The sequence below is a fragment of the Heterodontus francisci genome, chromosome 1, assembly GCF_036365525.1.
Source record: "Heterodontus francisci isolate sHetFra1 chromosome 1, sHetFra1.hap1, whole genome shotgun sequence".
In the NCBI taxonomy this organism is placed as follows: Eukaryota; Metazoa; Chordata; class Chondrichthyes; order Heterodontiformes; family Heterodontidae; genus Heterodontus; species Heterodontus francisci.
Window position 1 is genome coordinate 113293822 of NC_090371.1, and position 18079 is coordinate 113311900.

Genomic DNA, 18079 nt, shown 5'->3' on the forward strand with positions numbered 1-18079 from the left:
CTCTCCAACCCCGTATACATTGAGTGTATTTTAAGAATGATCTAATTTTAAACTGTTGCGTTTAATCGCCCAATCAATTTAAATGTCTGTTAATCAGCTTTATCGCCTCCTCCCAAATTCTTCACTTCGTTAAACAAGCATGTAATGAATCCGCTGATACTGAGTGAAATTTCACTTGGCAATAAGAGTGACAATACGTATTTATAGATTGCTTTTGCTTAACGAAGGTGAAACACCAAGTCCGGTTTGAAAAGGTGAACCGAATTGTGAGTTTTTGTTTTATTAATAGATTATGGAGCACGCCTTTCCGAAGAAAAAGATTAATGAACGCCTGGTGGTTAATTATCGGTTTAAAAAATGTTAATTGCTTTGGATCACATTTCTACGAGGTGCTTACGTATTAGAAAGGATTGATTTCCTAACAGCTGCTTAAATTCCTCCAGGTTAAGGTCCAGTTGTTACACGACAACTGAACTTTATTTGGTTTGTTAAGTAAGCGATCTACATCATAGTCACATAATGTAAGATTTTATCAGTTCATTACTGTGTTAACTGATTTATGTTTACATCGTAGAGTAGATTTTGCAATAGTTATGTTTCATGTTTTTAAAAATTGCTTGTTCGCGCGCGTAAAATTTGCTACCTGAAAATTATTACTTCACCTTCTCCCCCACCACCACAGCCGAGGTAAACCGTGTGCAGACTAAGAGCATAATTTTCTTTTTGGAGGGGTTGATTTGACCTGACAAGTTGTCGATTTATAGAATTGTTCAGATGTGCGGAGTAAACAGTGTTCTTTCTTGGTATGCTTTCAATCACTTTTTGGTTTACTGCTTTTAAGTTATTGATAGTAGATGTAGAGACATTTATAGTTTGAAAGTAGGAGGAATAGCTTGAAGGTGAAAGGGGACGTTTTTAAATCTTGATGTGAATTAGGGGGAGGAGAAATAGAACCTACCAGCACTGAGTTAGTCAATGAATAACTTCTGCATACAATGGGTCATCTATCCCTTGTAGTGGCATACTAATATAATGTAGTAATGGTAAGTCGGCCTGTGAGTCGAACTTCGGCTTTATTAACTTTGGTTTTGTTGGTACAAGTCTGTCCTCCTCCTGAGATTGAAGATTGTGGGTTTATCTCTCGAGAGAGAGACTTGAGCTAAATGTCCAGGCTGATATGCCAAGGCAGTACTGAGTGTGTATTGCACTGGTTGGGAGGTGCTGCTTTTCGGATGTAATGTATTATATAAAAGCAAAATACTGCAGATGCTGGAAATCTGAAATAAAAACAAGAAATGCTGGAACCACTCAGCAGGTCTGGCAGCATCTGTGGAAAGAGAAGCAGAGTTAACGTTTCGGGTCAGTGACCCTTCGGAACTGACGAAGGGTCCGAAGAAGGGTTACTGACCCGAAACGTTAACTCTGCTTCTTTGTTCACGTGCTGTCAGACCTGCTGAGTGGTTCCAGCATTTCTCCTTTTTATTGTGTTAAACTATATGCCAATTTGCAGTGATGAATGTAAAAGATTCTATGGCCCTTTTTCCAAAGAGTAGGGATGATCTCCCCAATGTTCTGGCCAACATTTAACTCAACAAAGCAACTTTGTGATCATTATCACATTTCTGTTTGTGGGAGTTGTGTAAATTTGGCTGCTGTATTTTGTACATTTCAGGATGGTCAGACTATAAAAAGTATTTTAGTTTCTGGTGAAAAGTCAAAGACCTGAGTATTTCTAGCATTTTCTGTTATTTCAAAAAGTACTAAATTGAGTGTAAAAAATAAAACTTTTGGGATATCTTGAGGTCATGAAAGGCTAATACAATTGCTGCCCAGCACTATCAGTGAATTCTTTGCTACACCTTTTGAAAGAATCAACAAATTCTTTCAAAAGGAGAGTCTGGTAGTTGGCTGAAGAATTCAGAATATTTTAAGGATATGGGGAATAAGTGGAGAATATAAAAGATCACATAATACTTTTTTAAAAATTGTAGTGGAATAACACATCTGGAGTAGTTGGGTTAGGTGGCTTGATTGAAAGCTTTGCCATGCTCACTGTCCTTACTGCTTTTTTTAATAGAATATTGCTTTCCCTCGAATTGCAGCTGACCATTGCTGTCTTAATGCTATTTTTTCTCATTCTATTGCAGTTGAATGTAATTAGTTTGGGTCATGGTTTATTTATTTAGAACTATTTGCTGACCTGAATGAATTTGAGCATGGGTGGTTTCAATAAACAGGAGAAAATTAATGGTAATTGGTAGTGACTAATGCACATGGTATCTTGCTGCATATTTCTTGTGAACAACATTTCACATTGTAGAACAGATACAACTTTTTATTGGGATATACTTTTTGTATTACTTTGAAGATTGAGGGTTAGTTTTTGGATTGAATTGGTATAATTTGAAGATTAACTAGTAAGTTGGCAAATTTGGATTTTTGCAGTCAACACTACAGTTTTATCAGAATTTATCTCAACTGTTTCACAGGAGTTAAAAATTGACTTTAATTATGCTTAGTTTAAACCCTAGTTATGAGGATACAAGTTTGTTTTTGAAGATTTTCATTCTTTGTGGGTTTTATATTGATGAAGAAGGAAGTATTTACTTTCATGCAGCATCTTCCCCTCCTTGGCACATACCAAAGCACTTTAAAGCCAATTAAGTACTTATGAAATGTACTCACTAGGGAAATGTGGCAGTAAATTCTCCAATCTCACCAACAGCAGTTTGTGGGTTTTATTGGTATTGAAGGATAACTATCCTTTTGATTAGTGCCATGGAATCTTTTACACCCACCTGGAATAGGTATACGAGGACTTGATTCAAAATCTCTTTGGAAAGACAGCAGTTCTGGCAGTGCAACATTCCTTCTCTATTGCACTGAAGTGTCAGCCCAGATTGTGCTCAAACCCTGGAGTGGGAGTTGCAACCAAGAATTTCTAATCAAGATGACAGGAATTTGGCCAATTTATTTCTAAACTACAGTAGCCCAATTTAATATATGTTCAGTTACTAAAGGCCTCCATTTGCTTTGATTTATGACCACCTAACCTTTTATGATCTAGGGATGAACTTCAGCATCCCCAATTCCCTTTACTCCACCATTGGCAGCTGTGCCTACAGATGACTAGGCCCGTCGATCTGGATTCCTTTTCTAAACCACCACCTTTTTTGAAGGATTTCTTAACTTACCTTTCTGACCAAGCTCTTAATTACTCTGTCAAATATTGCCATTGGCTCAGTTCAACTTCTGTCTGATTGCACTTGTGAAGTGCCTTGAGACACTTATGTTCAAGGCACTACATAAATGTAACTTGTAACTTTTTGAAGACATGGTGGACATCCAAGTCGTCTTTATGTATCCCTACTACTAAAAATTATTTTAGTTCTGTCATTTCTAATGCTGCTTGAATTTGTGTATACGCATCATGTATTTTTTTTTTGTCTTGCCAGTGCCAGCATTTCTCAAATCCTGTACAGGTCTGTTACTGGGTTCAAACACACCTGATGACTATCTTGTGACACATTCCCTCCCCCCTCTCTACTCCCATCCACCTGTCTAGTTTAAATGTTCAATTGCAGCTTCTTAATTCATATTTCAAGTATATTCTGTACCAGTCCGTTTTTATTTTAAACATTCTTTATGAAGGTAGCGTTGTTTTGCTTGCCAGCCTTTTATTGACATCCCTGATTTTAATTTTTGAACACTGTTTTGCATTGTAACCAGACTTTCAAAGTAATTTCCAATTCCTCAAGTATTACAACTGAATGCTACATTCCTAATTACAAAACCTAAATGAGCATTACAATTTGCCACAACCAGGCCAATAGTCTATAAAGTTTAAGAGCTTTACTTTTTCAAAAATCAATTACAGCTTTTATTTTCTAAGTTGCATTATCTTAATCCTGGTGGTAATTTGTTTCAAGGACATGAATTACTGATAAAATAGCAATGTCATCAGCAGTGAGGAGGTTAGTAATAGCCTTTAGGAGCACTTAGACTGGTGAAACAGCCAGACAAATATAAAATACCTTTTGCCATCTTCCTATCAAAACACAATATAAACGCAATGGTACAATTTAAAACTAAATACAGAAACCAAGGGAGTGTGTATTTTTACAAATCTTTGAAAGTGGTGGGACAAGTTGAGAAGGCTGTTAAAGCATATGGTGTCTTTTTGGTTTTATTGAGAAAACTAGAGTACAAAAGCAAGAAAGTTGAGTGAAGGCAGTGGTTAGATCACTGATGGAGTACGATCTGTTTCAGTACACCACACTTTCGCAATGCTGTAAAGACCTTCGAAGGTACAGAGTTGATGTACCAGTGATGAGGAACTTCAGTATCATGGCAAGGTTGGGATTACTCTTTTTAAGAGAAGAGCAAATAGAGGTTTGGAAGTGTTCAAAATATTGGGTTTTGATTAAATAATAAACTGTTTCCAGTTACAGTGGAATGGTAATCAAGCACCAATTAAAGATAATGGGCAAAAGAACTACAGGTAATTTTTTAATGCAGTGAACTATGATCTGGAATGCACTGTCTGAAAGGGTGGTGGATGCAAATTCAGTAAATTTCAAAAGGGACTTGATGAATAATTGAAGGGGACAAAAGAATTGCAGGGCAAGGGGAGTGGGACCCATCAGATCTTTGGAAGCACAAGACAGCTGATTTGGAACTTCCTCCTGTGCTGTATCATTCTATGAACACTAGAAAATTTCAGGCTTGCTTTCTTTCCAATCTAACCCTAAACTTTATTAGGAATCTTTGGCAAGTCTGCATAGGTCAATCAGAAAATACATGTATTCATCCAGGAATCTTCTCATTTGAGTGTCTACAGGACTTAAAAGCTTCTACATAAAGCAGCAGCAAGAGATGTGAAGTTCCTTTTTCTTAAAGCTGCATTTCAGCAGTTTATGGTGGACTGACACTAAATGTGCTCCATTTTTCAACTATAATCCTTAGCTTTTTCACCTCCCTAATTCACTTACAGCTATCAGTGGGAGGAAGGTAGTGGCTGGTTCTGACAAACTCTACTCATACCTTCCAGTTGGCCTGATGAATGCCTCTGATATCCAAGACAGGAAAAACTTTTTTAAAAATCCAGGTTATTAAGTAAGATGAGTTAAGTTGATATGTACACAGGGCATTGTGCATCATGCAATGGGCAGTTTTAAGTTAAAACAGCTGTAGCCCTAAACTTGCTAATTGTCAACTCGTACTGAAACATTTCTAACTTTTCCATTTGATGGAGAGGACTAGATCTAAAGGACGCTTACTCTGAATTGTCATTTCCATTTGTTGAGAAAATATGATCCATAGCTGTACATCAACTAATGTATAGCCAGCAGCAGTTGAAATTAGTATGTTGAAGTCAGAATAGCTCTCAGGTCTTTTTCTTTTCCGAATCTGTGAAACGCACTTTGATGTCACCAACTCCTCCAAACTCTGCTTTCAAAAGGGAACTGGATAAATGGCTGCTGTTTAACTGTGTGGTGTGAAGAAGGGATAAGGGTTCTTTATGTGTTTGGCCAAGCATTAAACTCTGGCTGGATGAGTTGGCAGTGTCATGCTTAGCATGTGGCTCCTGCTTGGTTGTATTGGTAGGAGATGGAGGTGGTGTCAGTGGAGAGTGCTAGCCAGGGTTTAATGTCTGCCGATAGTATGGAACCATTCACTTCTTGGAGATTAGTGTGTATTGATGGTTGAACAGATGAGATGCTTAACTTGTGGAATGAATGGCTGTCCATTTCTTCTTCCATGGCTTCTTGTGTAGCATGGTTAGTTTTCCCCCCCCCCCCTCCTCTTTTATAGGTTGAGTTAGCCTCAATTGGCAAAGGATGGCTATCTGCAATAGGTGGCTTTAAGGATTGTCTTGAGGTTCTTGGCCTTTTTTATGATCCATTCTCAGGTTTGGTCTTGGTTTTCCCCCCTTCTTGGGTATCCTGACTCAATTAACTAAGTCTAAATTTTTATGATTGTGGAAATTTAATTTTCGACTGTCACTTTGCTGTCCATCTTTCACAATGTTCTATTGCTTCTGCATTTGCAAATTCACACTCAAGCACATTCAAGCTATTCTGTGTTGTGTGTGTGTATATAGTCCTAATTTAGTGTTGCTGCATTATATTTCATTTGGATGAATTTTGGAACATTAACTTGCAACTAATTTTTTTAGTACCTTTACTAAGGTCTTTTGTTTCACCTTTGGGACTCGTGATAAGGTTGTGAAATTCTAAGTGTTTGGTGTTCCTTGAACATGTTCACATGTTTGGCTGATCCTTACTGCTAAGGTTTCAAGCTTTCACTGTCCTTAAAGATTTGATCTTTAAATTCATGACCGTGCATATGGTAGTCAAGCACACACAGCATAGATAAAAACAAGACATGTTGGAAATACTCCACAGGTCTGGCAGCATCTGTTTCCACCAGGTGCTCCGGTTTCCTCCCAAAGCCCAAGACTTGCAGGTTGATAGGCAAATTGGCCTTTGTAAATTGCCCCTAGTATAGGTAGGTGGTAGGAGAATAGTAGGGATGTGGTAGAGAATATGGGGTTAATGTAGGATTAGTATAAATGGGTGGTTGTTGGTTGGCACAGACTCGGTGGGCCGAAGGGCCTGTTTCAGTGCTGTATCTCTAAAACAAAAAGAAGCAGAGTTAACGTTTCAGGTCAATGACCCTTCATCCGAACTGGCAAATATTAGAAATGTAATAGATTTTAAGCAAATAAAGCAGGGGTGGGGCAAGAGATAACAAAAGGCAAGGTGCTGATAGGATAGAGGGGCACAGAGAATAACTGACCAGAAGGTCATGGAGCAAAGGCAAACGGTATGTTAATGTTGTGCTGAAAGATCAAGCTTGCATGCAGAGAGGGTGTTAATTGACAGAAAAATGAACAGCCCTGGCCCGAAGCACAAACATGAAAAAAAAAATGAATGATGAAACAAACTAAAGTAAAATAAATAAAAACAAATAGTCAGATACAGCACCGAAACAGGCCATTTGGCCCAAAGTGTCTGTGCCGGCCATCAACCACCCAATTATACTAATCCTACATGAATCCCATTTCCCCCTCACAACCCCAACTTCCCTCAATTCTCCTACCACCTATCTACACTAGGGACAATTTTTGCAATGGCCAATTTACCTATCAACCTGCAAGTCTTTGGCATGTGGGAGGAAACCCACGCAGTCACAGGGAGAACTTGCAAACTCCGCACACAGAACCGAACCCGGGTCACTGGAGCTGTGAGGCTGCCGTGTTAACCACTAGTCTAATTGCACACGTAAGTATTTTTCACAGGAATTTTCATTTAGTGGCATGGATTTTGTGATTGTAATAATGGTGAAAATGTCAGCATTCTCTGCAACTGACATTAACTTCTGGAGCCTGCACAATTTTAAATGTGGAAATCCAAAGGATGCTGTCAGTGGTTCTCTGCTCGTCAACAGGGTGTGCTGTTGAAATCCTCTTGATGTAAATCTTCAGAAATCACTGAACTGAAAATAAGTTTCACTTAAGCTGTCATATCAGTTTTTAAAAAGTTCCCGTTCTGGCCAGTTGAGGAGGGATCACAGGCCCCCCTCTTGTCTTTCCTCTTATTTGACTGAAATAGGGTTTATTCCTTTTGTAAAGAGTGGATGTGCTCACCACTTCAGAGAGTATTTTACTTTTTTACCTTTGTTGTGATCGTAAAAGAACCAATTAGACAGGTTTTCAGTTTAAACAAGGAAGAGCGGAGTTCATTACACTTAACAATCTAAATAAATTAAATCATACTTTACACATTCATGCACATGCAAATAGATTAGAATGAGGAGTACATTCGTGGTTGGATTAGAGTCCAGAACAAATAATATAGTCTGTGGCGTTGGGTGATTCTGTTGCTTGCCAGCCGAAGTTGTTGTTAAAGTGCACTTTTGCCAGCCCAAGACTGTGGCTGGCCCACCTGGCTCAGGGCATTCTTGGAGGTGTTCTCCTCCTCTTTTTCCCCCCCCACCCCCCCCCCCCCCCCCTACCCCGATGTCTTTGTTTTGGATCTATCAATGGGCAGTTAGTCTCCTGGTGGAGTGTGCGAAGCCTGAGACCTTCTGCACAGGCTGAGTCACTGGCTTGTTTGCTTTGTCCAAGGGGAAACTCCCAACTTTCACAGGGATGGACAGACGGTCACATGACTGCCTCAGTATTCTCTGGTACCTTCTAATGAGATTCAAGTTCAGGAATTTCAATCTCAGGCCTCAGGATGCCAATGTTTACACTTGGAAGAGATTGCCATTTCAATGGTAATGTTTCAGGAGGGCTTTGAATGTCTTGCTAATGAAAGCAATCTGAGGTAATTCAATAGAGCAAGCCATTGTTTTGGGTACAGGGTCATCAAATATGTCTCCTCTTGGATGCCTTGGAATGTGCAATGTATTTCAGATGCAAATTGTGGCAGCCATCTCTGCTCTTTTTTTAAAAGTTAACTATAATTTTTTTCTATTACATGTTCAATATAAGTTTCCCACCAATGAATTAAAATTCCTCATTTGGCATAGCAGGTTTTCTTACATTTTGCTACACTTGGATTTTTAATGGCATACTAAGTTACCTGCTGCTGAATAGCTCTCTGGCCCTGGTAAGCTAACTTTTATATTTATGTAATGTCAAATGTTTCCACTATAAATTCTAGTTTATAACTTTAACTTCAGCTTCTGAGGTGTCTGTCCCAATCTATTTCACACTATCTGCCCCAACCTTTTTTAAAAATAAATTTGTGTATTTTACTTATTGTCTTGCTGCCTGTGCGAACTCTGGATTATATCACTGTTGCTGGATGCATGGAGATCCCCTTGGTGGCAGATTGAAATTAACATCAAAAGGTGAATTTTACATCAGAGATTTATCGATCTTTGTGGGTAGCTTTCTTCATGGGCAATTCTTATTTCCACAGATGGTGCAAACTTCGCCATGTTGGTAGTTTGTTCCAGTGGATGGACTCCAAATCCTCCTTGACTTTGTCTACTCAATTGGCTTTTTGTTCCACTCCACTAGAAGTGGCTGAAATTTCCACAACTTGTCCAAGTTGACTTTTTAACATTTTGATACTATTGGGATAATCCTAGGCTGTAGGGCTAGGGCTGTAGATGTCATATACATGGACTTCAGTAAGGCGTTTGATAAGGTTCCCCATGGTAGGCTGATGGAGAAAGTGAAGTCGCATGGGGCCCAGGGTGTACTAGCTAGATGGATAAAGAACTGGCTGGGCAACAGGAGACAGAGTAGCAGTGGAAGGGAGTTTCTCAAAATGGAGACGTGTGACCAGTGGTGTTCCACAGGGATCCGTGCTGGGACCACTGTTGTTTGTGATGTACATAAATGATTTGGAGGAAAGTATAGGTGGTCCGATTAGCAAGTTTGCAGACGACACTAAGATTGGTGGAGTAGCAGATGGTGAAGGGGACTGTCAGAGAATACAGCAGAATATAGATAGATTGGAGAGTTGGGCAGAGAAATGGCAGATGGAGTTCAATCAGGGCAAATGCGAGGTGATGCATTTTGGAAGATCCAATTCAAGAGTAAACTATACAGTAAATGGAAAAGTCCTGGGGAAAATTGATGTACAGAGAGATTTGGGTGTTCAGGTCCATTGTTCCCTGAAGGTGGCAACGCAGGTCAGTGGAGTGGTCAAGAAGGCATACGGCATGCTTTCCTTCATCGGACGGGGTATTGAGTACAAGAGTTGGCAGGTCATGTTACAGTTGTATAAGACTTTGGTTCGGCCACATTTGGAATACTGCGTGCAGTTCTGGTCGCCACATTACCAAAAGGATGTAGATGCTTTGGAGAGGGTGCAGAGGAGGTTCACCAGGATGTTGCCTGGTATGGAGGGCACTAGCTATGAAGAGAGGTTGAGCAGATTAGGATTATTTTCATTAGAAAGACGGAGGTTGAGGGGGGACCTGATTGAGGTGTACAAAATCCTGAGAGGTATAGACAGGGTGGATAGCAAGAAGGTTTTTCCCAGAGTGGGGGATTCAATTACTAGGGGTCACGAGTTCAAAGTGAGAGGGGAAAAGTTGAGGGGGGATATGCGTGGAAAGTTCTTTACGCAGAGGGTGGTGGGTGCCTGGAACGCGTTGCCAGCGGAGGTGGTAGATGCGGGCACGATAGCGTCTTTTAAGATGTATCTAGACAGATACATGAATGGGCAGGAAGCAAAGCGATACAGACCCTTAGAAAATAGGCGACAGGTTTAGATAGAGGATCTGGATCGGCGCAGGCTTGGAGGGCCAAAAGGCCTGTTCCTATGCTGTAATTTTCTTTGTTCTTTGTTCTTTGTTCATTCAATGTAGTCGTGCTGCTGTTCTCTTTTCAAAGAATAAAAAGGTTAAGTGGGATTGTAGTTGATTTATTGAAGCAGCAGTACACAATAGCCCAGAATTTCCTATGGTTTGTCAGTTTTATCAGTGAAATTGTCTGAACCAGTGCAGAAACTCTAGCTTAATTTGAGCTTCCAAACTCTAAATCTGGTTTTAAAATAATCATGCCCAAAGCGAGCCTTGCCTATCAAACTTGCTACTTATAAGAACGAAATTTCCTCTCAAATCCTTGAACGTGTCACCTCCCAAATCCCTACCCATTTTTGCTGGAATTCCATATTTGAATCCCTCTGATCAGATTTATTCCCCTGTCACAGTAGTGAAATGACTCTTTAAAGTCACCAATGGCATCCTCATGACTGTTGTAAACTAGCACTCCTCATCCTTCTCTACTTGTCAACAGCCTTAGACACATTGATTTTGCCTTCCTCTTCCTCCAATGCCTTTCAACATGCTTCCCCTCAGTGAAATCACCTGAAAACAGATCTGGTTCCACACAAAACCCAACTCTACCTAAAATGCAAACAAAGTGCTGTAAATACTCAGCAGGTCAGGCAGCATCTGTGGAGAGAGAAGCAGAGTTAATGTTTCAAGTCTGTGGCCTTTCATCAGAACTGGTAAAACTAAGAAAAGTAGAGCTTTTAAACACGTGAAGGGGGGTGGTGGTAGGGAAGATGTGTGATTAGAGCAGGAGAAATTAAATAATTGTGAAGAAAACCACACCTACCAAGAATGAGATGCATTCATTTCATCATATGGGACATTCATTTTAAACTCCTTACTGGACTGAAAACATGGCTGCACCTGCCTTCTAAAAGGACAGTGGCTGGAAACATTTGTATTCTAAAAGACAATTGCCTGGAGAAGACAATGGATCTGCTCCCTGATTCAGTTAACCAAATAGCTTTTTATCAAAAGGCATTGGATGTGTGAAAGCCAGCATTTCAGCACCCACTGAGGATGTCTACCAAGATTGAAAGAATTCACCAAACACTGCTGGGCAATCCAAGACTCTACATCAAACTCTGAAAACAAATGAACTCCAGCTATTGCTTCAAACCTTTCCTCTTGTTTGTTTTCTCCTTTTCTGTCTCTATCTGCATATGTTTGTTGCGTATTCATGCTAGCATGGTCGTGTTGCGTATTTTTATTAGTTTTAACTGAATTAGAGTTGCGGTTAATAAACTTGCACCATTTTTAAAAGCCTGTGGTTGATTTCTTTGCCATTACGATAGAATAGTGACCAAGGATTCACTGAAGGGAAGCTAAAAACTGTGTTTATATAAAAAAAAAATTAAACCCTGTTACGGCCAGGAAAAGGCTGAGAGGGAACCCAGAGACCCCTTTCTCCCCTGGTTGTAACATAACAAAGATGTCATGGGACAAAGGCTAAGAGTGTGTTAATGGTTGTGGTGAACAACAAAGTATTAGTCGAGAGGCTGGGTTGATGGCAGAATAATGAGCAGCTCTGTCCAAAATAACATGAAAAACAGGCACCTGCTTTAAAAAAAAAATACAATTAAAAGAAATAAAGGCCAGTCATGCTTTGAAATTGTTGAACTGCAAGGCTGTAGCATGCGTATTCGAAAGATGAGGTGCTGCTCCTTGAGTTTACGCTGAAGTTCTCGAACAATGCAGCAAGCCAAGGACAGAAATGTGGGCATGAGAGTAGGGGTGGTGTTGAAATGGCAAGCAACCAAGTCCACCTCACTGGCACCTATCTCAGACTCTCCACTGTGTCTAAATTATCTGAATGCCTTTCTGACCTGCAATGAGTAGAAGTTTGCTCCAAATAAATGTCAAAGGAACAAACTGATTCTATTTCCCCAACCCTGACTGCATCCCTTGTCCTCACCAAATCCCATTTACCCATCACTCCTGTGCTTGCTAACCTACATTGGCTCCCAGTTAAGCAACACATTTTTAATTCTCGTCTTTGGTTTCAAATTCGTCCATGGCCTCACCCCTCACCCATCTCATCTCCAGCCCCACAATCCACAGATAACTATCTGTGCTCTTCTAATTCTGACCTCTTGTCTATCCCCAGTTTTGACCACTCCTCCATTAGCGACTGTGGCTTCAGCTGTTGAAGCCCAAAGCTTCGGAATTTCCCCCTCTGCTCCTTTTAAGATGCTCCTTTTTAAAATTATGCTACTTTAGCCAAGCTTTTGATTGTCTGCCCTAATATCTCTTTTGTGTAGCTCGGTATCAAACTTTGGTAAAGCTCCTGCGAAGCAACTTGGGATGTTTTACTTAAGTGCTAAATAAATACAAGTTGTTGATGCTGGCTCATGGAAGATTTTACATTTGTGGTAATGCAAATGAATTTTCGCCAACTGCGGGTGTGCATAACCTAAGCAGCACCATTTGCATCCAAAACACAAACTTTACCTCTTTTTTTTTTTATGCCTTCGTTAAATCTGCAAATGCATTGTTGCACCAAAGTATGAAGAATCTTGTGTGGGATTTTTTCTAAAATTCTTGCATCCACATGGGGGGGGGGTTGGGTGGTGTTGGTTGGGTAAGGGGAGGGAAAGAGTTGCTGGAGTCTGCATTCTTGCCATTGTAGTTCTGGAAAGTAGATTTGCTATGCAACAGTTAATGCTAACTAAGACTGACCAACAGTCACTCCCATTTTGGTGACGAAAACAGCCATTGCTTGCTGCTGCTGAATTTTGGCTCAGTTGCTTGATTGGACCTTGAACTGCCGCACAAGAATATTAGTACATGCAGAAAGGGGCTCTACAGAGAGGTGTCTGCAGATTTTAGTTATGAAGTATTGCCAAGACTTAGTAAATTCCACACTGTCTGAGAAAGTGAATGCTTGCCTTTATTGCTGCATGGCTGAGTTAATCCGGGAAAAAAGAGCAGTCCCAAGGGAGAGCCCTTAATGCAAGCTGATGGTTTGGTTTGCAGTAAAACTCCTAGAATGTCACAATCAACAGAACTACTAAAGTAAAGCTGCAGTATAATGAATGCATTGAGTATAGTACTGGCAGGCAGAAGAAGCATTCATGATTGACTTGCCTTTTAGCTTGTTGCCCTTCTTACATGATGCATGTTTCTTGGTAAGTTGCCTTTTCATTCTGTGTTGATTTCCTCCTGGTTGTAAATTTTATTAGATGTGTTGATCCTGCGTGCATTCCAGCAATTTTTTTTTTTTTCAAACTGCTTCCAGACTACAATCCGAACTAGAGAACTTGTTTATGGTGAGTTGCGATAAAATATTTTTGAGTGGCATCTTTGAGTTAAGTGCAGGAATACCTGAAGTAGTAATGCGATGACCAAAGTTTTTTGACAAAATTGTTTTAAATATTTTGGGATTTAAAACAAAACTAGCTTGAGGGTGAAAGAGGTTAGATTTTAGTTTTGTAAAAAAAATTAATTTGGGCAAAGCCCCAGCCAACCAAAGGTTTAATTTATAATACTATAATTCTGTGGCTGTTTCTTTCCTCCCTCTTTAATTAGAAAACAATTTCTGAAACCCGGCATTAAATGAATGATGGGCTTAGCTGTGAGTGTCTCTTGCTGTTTACCTATTTGAAGGCAACCATTTTTGTGCCAGACTGAGTGCAGCATATTTGAATGACCTTTTTTCAGTGTCCTAAAATAAATTTGGGTGGTTTCAGAGTTCATCTCTAGTTTTTTTTTTATTGCACTTAGCTTGAACAATTTATCAAAAGTAAAATGATAAACCAGTTTTTTGCAGTGGCAAGGAAAATTCTGATTAGGAATCATTGTCCTTGCTATAGATTCAAGCAAAATGTGTGAAATAAATTGTAACAAGGATGGTCTGCAACCTGTTTTAATGGTTAATGTTGACTTGCTACACTTTCACTACAGCTTTAAGTTTGCAGGCGGTCTCATTTTGCACAGGCAATGTTCTCATTTTTAGGAAGTTATTTTACTAAATAACTTCAGTTTTCATTGCGAATTTAGATTTGGATGAATTGCAGCGACCTTGTTTTTTTTTGTCTTTCAGGATGCTAAATGGCATTATCACTGTTCTAATGGTTGCCAGATGCTTGGTAACATATATGCTCTTGTTACTCCACTGGAGTAATGGTGCTAAAATTTGTGTAAAAGCAAGGAATAGGGGTATAATTGAGAAATAAAATCTCCTTGTTAGGTGGTTTTGTCCAGTGCCGCCAACTGCTAGGTCCCAGTGGAATTATGTAGATTTTTATTATATATTCATTCATTCATGGAATGTCACTTAAGAGCATTTATTGTCTATCCCCAATTGCTCTGGAAGTTGATTGGTGCACCACTTAGTTGAACTGTCAGTCCACATAGTGTGAGTACACCAAGTGCCTTCGGTAGCGTGTTCCAGGATTGTGACCCAGTGACGAAGGAATGGTGATATACTTCCAAGTCAAAATGCTGTGTGACTTGGATGGGAACTTGTATGTGGTGGTCTCTAGGATCTATCTGGAAACATTTTTAATATGGTTGGCCTTGTTCTTGATGAAATGCTAAGATTGGGTCTGTTACTTTAGCTGGAGCTTTGGGTAAGCTGCAATCTTTAACACAAACAAAGGGCAGTGATTTAGCAATCCAGCTTGTGTAGACCTAGTTAAGATTGGTCAAGGTCTGAACACAGCAAGATTGCAATCATACCTTCAGAGGAATTGTTTTAATTTAATCTGTTGCAGAAATGCTGTAGATTCCATAATTGCTATAACCGTTTTCAAGCAAAATAGTCAAGGATGAAGTAACTTGGCCTGCCCAACATGTTAATCAAAAAACACATTTTTCAAATTAATCATTGTGACCCCCACACTAAAAAGCTTTCCTTTATCATTAAATTGGAATTATCTATGAAGATGAGAATAAGAAGCAACAGAAAGGAGTGCATAACCAGCGTCATGTTGATTAATGCAAGTGAGAACCAGACTGAATATAGAAAGCTGAGGGGAAGTCTCAGAATTGTTGCAGCATAGAAGCCGTTTGGCTTGTGTCTGCACTGGCTCTCAGCAATTTACTTAGTGCCACTCCCTGGCTGCCTTCCCGTAGCCTTGCACATTCATCAAAAAGAAATGAGTGTGGCAAAGGGAGTAAGAGAGGGGACTGGCAGTGAACATAGAATCCAGAAGTCGTCTTTAGGCAATAGAGTGGTAAAAGGAGTAGGGCTTATTACGGACAAAAAGGGATTTGCGAAGGGAGGCAGGGGGACTAGGTACTAAATGAGTACTTTGCATCAGTCTTTGGCAGCATCTTGCTTGGTAAAGTCATAGTGCAAGAGATAGTTGATGGACTGGACTAAAAATTGATTGAGTTATTAGGCTGGCTGTACTTAGTCAATAGGACCAGGTCAGATACATCTGAGGATACGGAGTGAAGTTAAGGGTGGAAATTGTGGAGGCACTGGCCATCCAATTTTAGATGCAGGGGTGGTGCCAGAGGATTCTAATTGAAAATGTTACAACCTTTGTTCATAAAGGGTGTAAGGATAAACCAAGCAACTACAGACCAGCCAGTTTAACCTTGGTGGGAAAGCTTCAATAAACTGGACAACATTTGTTGCTTGGACAAGTGCAGCTTAATTAGAGAAAGCCAGCATAGATTTGTTAAAGGCAAATAGTGTTCAGTTTGAGATTTTAGAGGGTAATGCAGTTGATGTGGTGACTATGCACTTCCAATAGGTGTATGGTAAAGAACCACATAACACGTTTGTTAGCAAATTCTAAGCCCCTGGAATAAATTGGACATGGCAGCATGGATATGAAGTTGGCTGAGTGATAGGAAACAGGCAGTGGTGAAGGTTGTTTTCCAGACTGGAGGAAGTGGGGTTTCCCAGGAGTCTGTACTTGGACTGCCACTTTTTCCTTTTGATCTGCAATTCAGAATTGGGAATGCAGGTTAGAATTTCATAATTTGCAGATTTAAAAAAAAACATAGAAGCATTGTGAACTGTGAGGAGGATAATAGACTGTGAGGACATAGGCCGGTGGAATGGGCAGATATGCGGCAGCTGAAATTTAATGCAGAGAAATGTGAAGTGATTTTGGTAGGAAGAATGAGGAAAGGCCATATAAAATGTTCCAATTCTAAAGGAGATACAGGAGCAGAGGGACCTGGGGGTATATGTGCACAAATCATTGAAGATTAGAGGGCAGGTTGAGAAAGTGTTCGATAAGGCATATAGGATTGTGGGCTTCATTAATAGAGGCATGGAGTGCAAATGCTAGGAACTTGTGGTTACTTTTATAAAACACAAGTTTGGCCTCCAATTGAGTATTGTTCCCAGTTCTGGATACCACACTTTAGGAAATATGTGTAGGCATAAGTGGTTCCAGGGATGAGGGAATTCAGTTATGATGGAAGATTGGTGAAGCTGGGGCTATTTACGCAGAGAAGATTGAGAGGAGATTGAGCACATGTTGAGGGGGTCTGGACAGAGCAGATACTGAAACTGTTGCCGTTGACAGAAGGGACAAAAGAACCTGAGGATGCCAATTTAAGGTAACTGGCAAAGCCAAAGGTTTTTTTTTAAAACTAACTGGTTAGGATCTGGAATGCACTGCCTGAGTATGTTGAAGGCAGGTTCAATTGTGGCTTTAAAAAGGAATTGAGATAATTATCTAAAGATGAGATTTGCAGGGCTATGGGGAAGGGGCAGGTGAGTGCACCTAGCTGAGTTGTTGCAGAGAGCCAGCACTGATGCAGACAAATGGCTGCCTCCTATGATTCTACGTAATGGGTTTTATTGTAGTTTATTCTTGTGTGCAGTGAACAATATGCAACAGTACGATACTGAATGAAGCTGTGTTTAAGTGATCGATGAAAGCATCGAGTTATCCAGACCATTTCATCAAGCTCTGGTTGTTAATCGATTTTTAAAGTTGTTCCTTCTGAGGAATTGAAAGCCTCCTGATGTCCATTGCCTGAGTGGATGTTTTTACCTTGAGTGCAGCAGTTGAGTCACGGTTTTAACATAACTTACTCAAAGCTCATCTTCAAAACTTAATGACAACTACATTAAATTATAAATGAACTTTAGGATTGTTAGTTGCACAAATGAGCATTGTATCACTCATAATAAAATTATATTGTATTTACAGCACAAGAGTACGTTTGACCCAATTAGCTTTTATACTCCCGGCTTGATTCTGGTCGAGAATTGTCCGCTAAATTTCCCAACTAGTTCAAAATGTACTGGGTCTTTCAAATAATCTTTTGTAAATGGTCTTGGCTTTTGCAACAGTGTCCTTTTGGGTAGAGGAGAGTTTTTATCATGAGCTTTGATCTCCAGACTAAATGTGAATTTGATGCAGGGGAATTGAGACTGAGTTCAAAATGTGACTTTTATACTAAAATCATGTACTCTTGCATCTTGACACAATCAGATTTTGATGCAGTAAATCTCATTTTGAGAACTCTGCTGCAGTTTTTTTTTTTGAAACTAGACTTAAACAAGGAGTCTTAATTTCTCAATCCTGAAATTTACAACTGCCTAGGAGTATGCTTGATGGGACAAAGATTTTAATCTATATTATAGTGCTACATATAACTTAATCCATTATTAAAATATGGATGTCATGGGCAAGGCCAGCATTTATCGCCCATCCCTAGTTTCTCTGCAAAAGTAATGGTAGGCCTGTTGGTTACAGTTGAAGTAGCTGAGCAGGCTATTCGAGAGTCAACTCCATTGGGCAATGGGGTTGCACGTAGGCCAAACTAAGTGAAGGATGATAGGTTTCCTTTCACTAAAGGG

The 18079-nt window shown here is 39.8% G+C and overlaps 1 protein-coding gene and 1 long non-coding RNA gene across 5 annotated transcripts in view; one reads left to right on the forward strand and one right to left on the reverse strand.

Annotated features, from left to right (window-relative positions):
• The window catches only part of LOC137371777 (uncharacterized), a 45201-nt gene extending 44435 nt beyond the window's left edge, over positions 1-766 (reverse strand). Inside the window, exon 1 of the long non-coding RNA XR_010975285.1 lies at positions 663-766. This is a non-coding gene — a long non-coding RNA (uncharacterized lncRNA). The remainder of the gene's footprint in view (positions 1-662) is intronic.
• Positions 1-18079, forward strand: part of mtus1b (microtubule associated tumor suppressor 1b) — a 230389-nt gene that overhangs the window by 628 nt on the left and 211682 nt on the right. Inside the window, exon 1 of one of the 4 annotated variants that reach the window (XM_068034613.1) lies at positions 248-266. The exons of 1 other annotated variant lie outside the window; for it this stretch is intronic. The gene's annotated coding sequence lies outside the window, so the exon portion shown is untranslated. Of the gene's footprint in view, positions 1-247; positions 267-455; positions 522-13060; positions 13431-18079 lie in introns of those variants that run through there. 2 more of the 4 variants (XM_068034594.1, XM_068034579.1) reach the window with 2 other exon arrangements.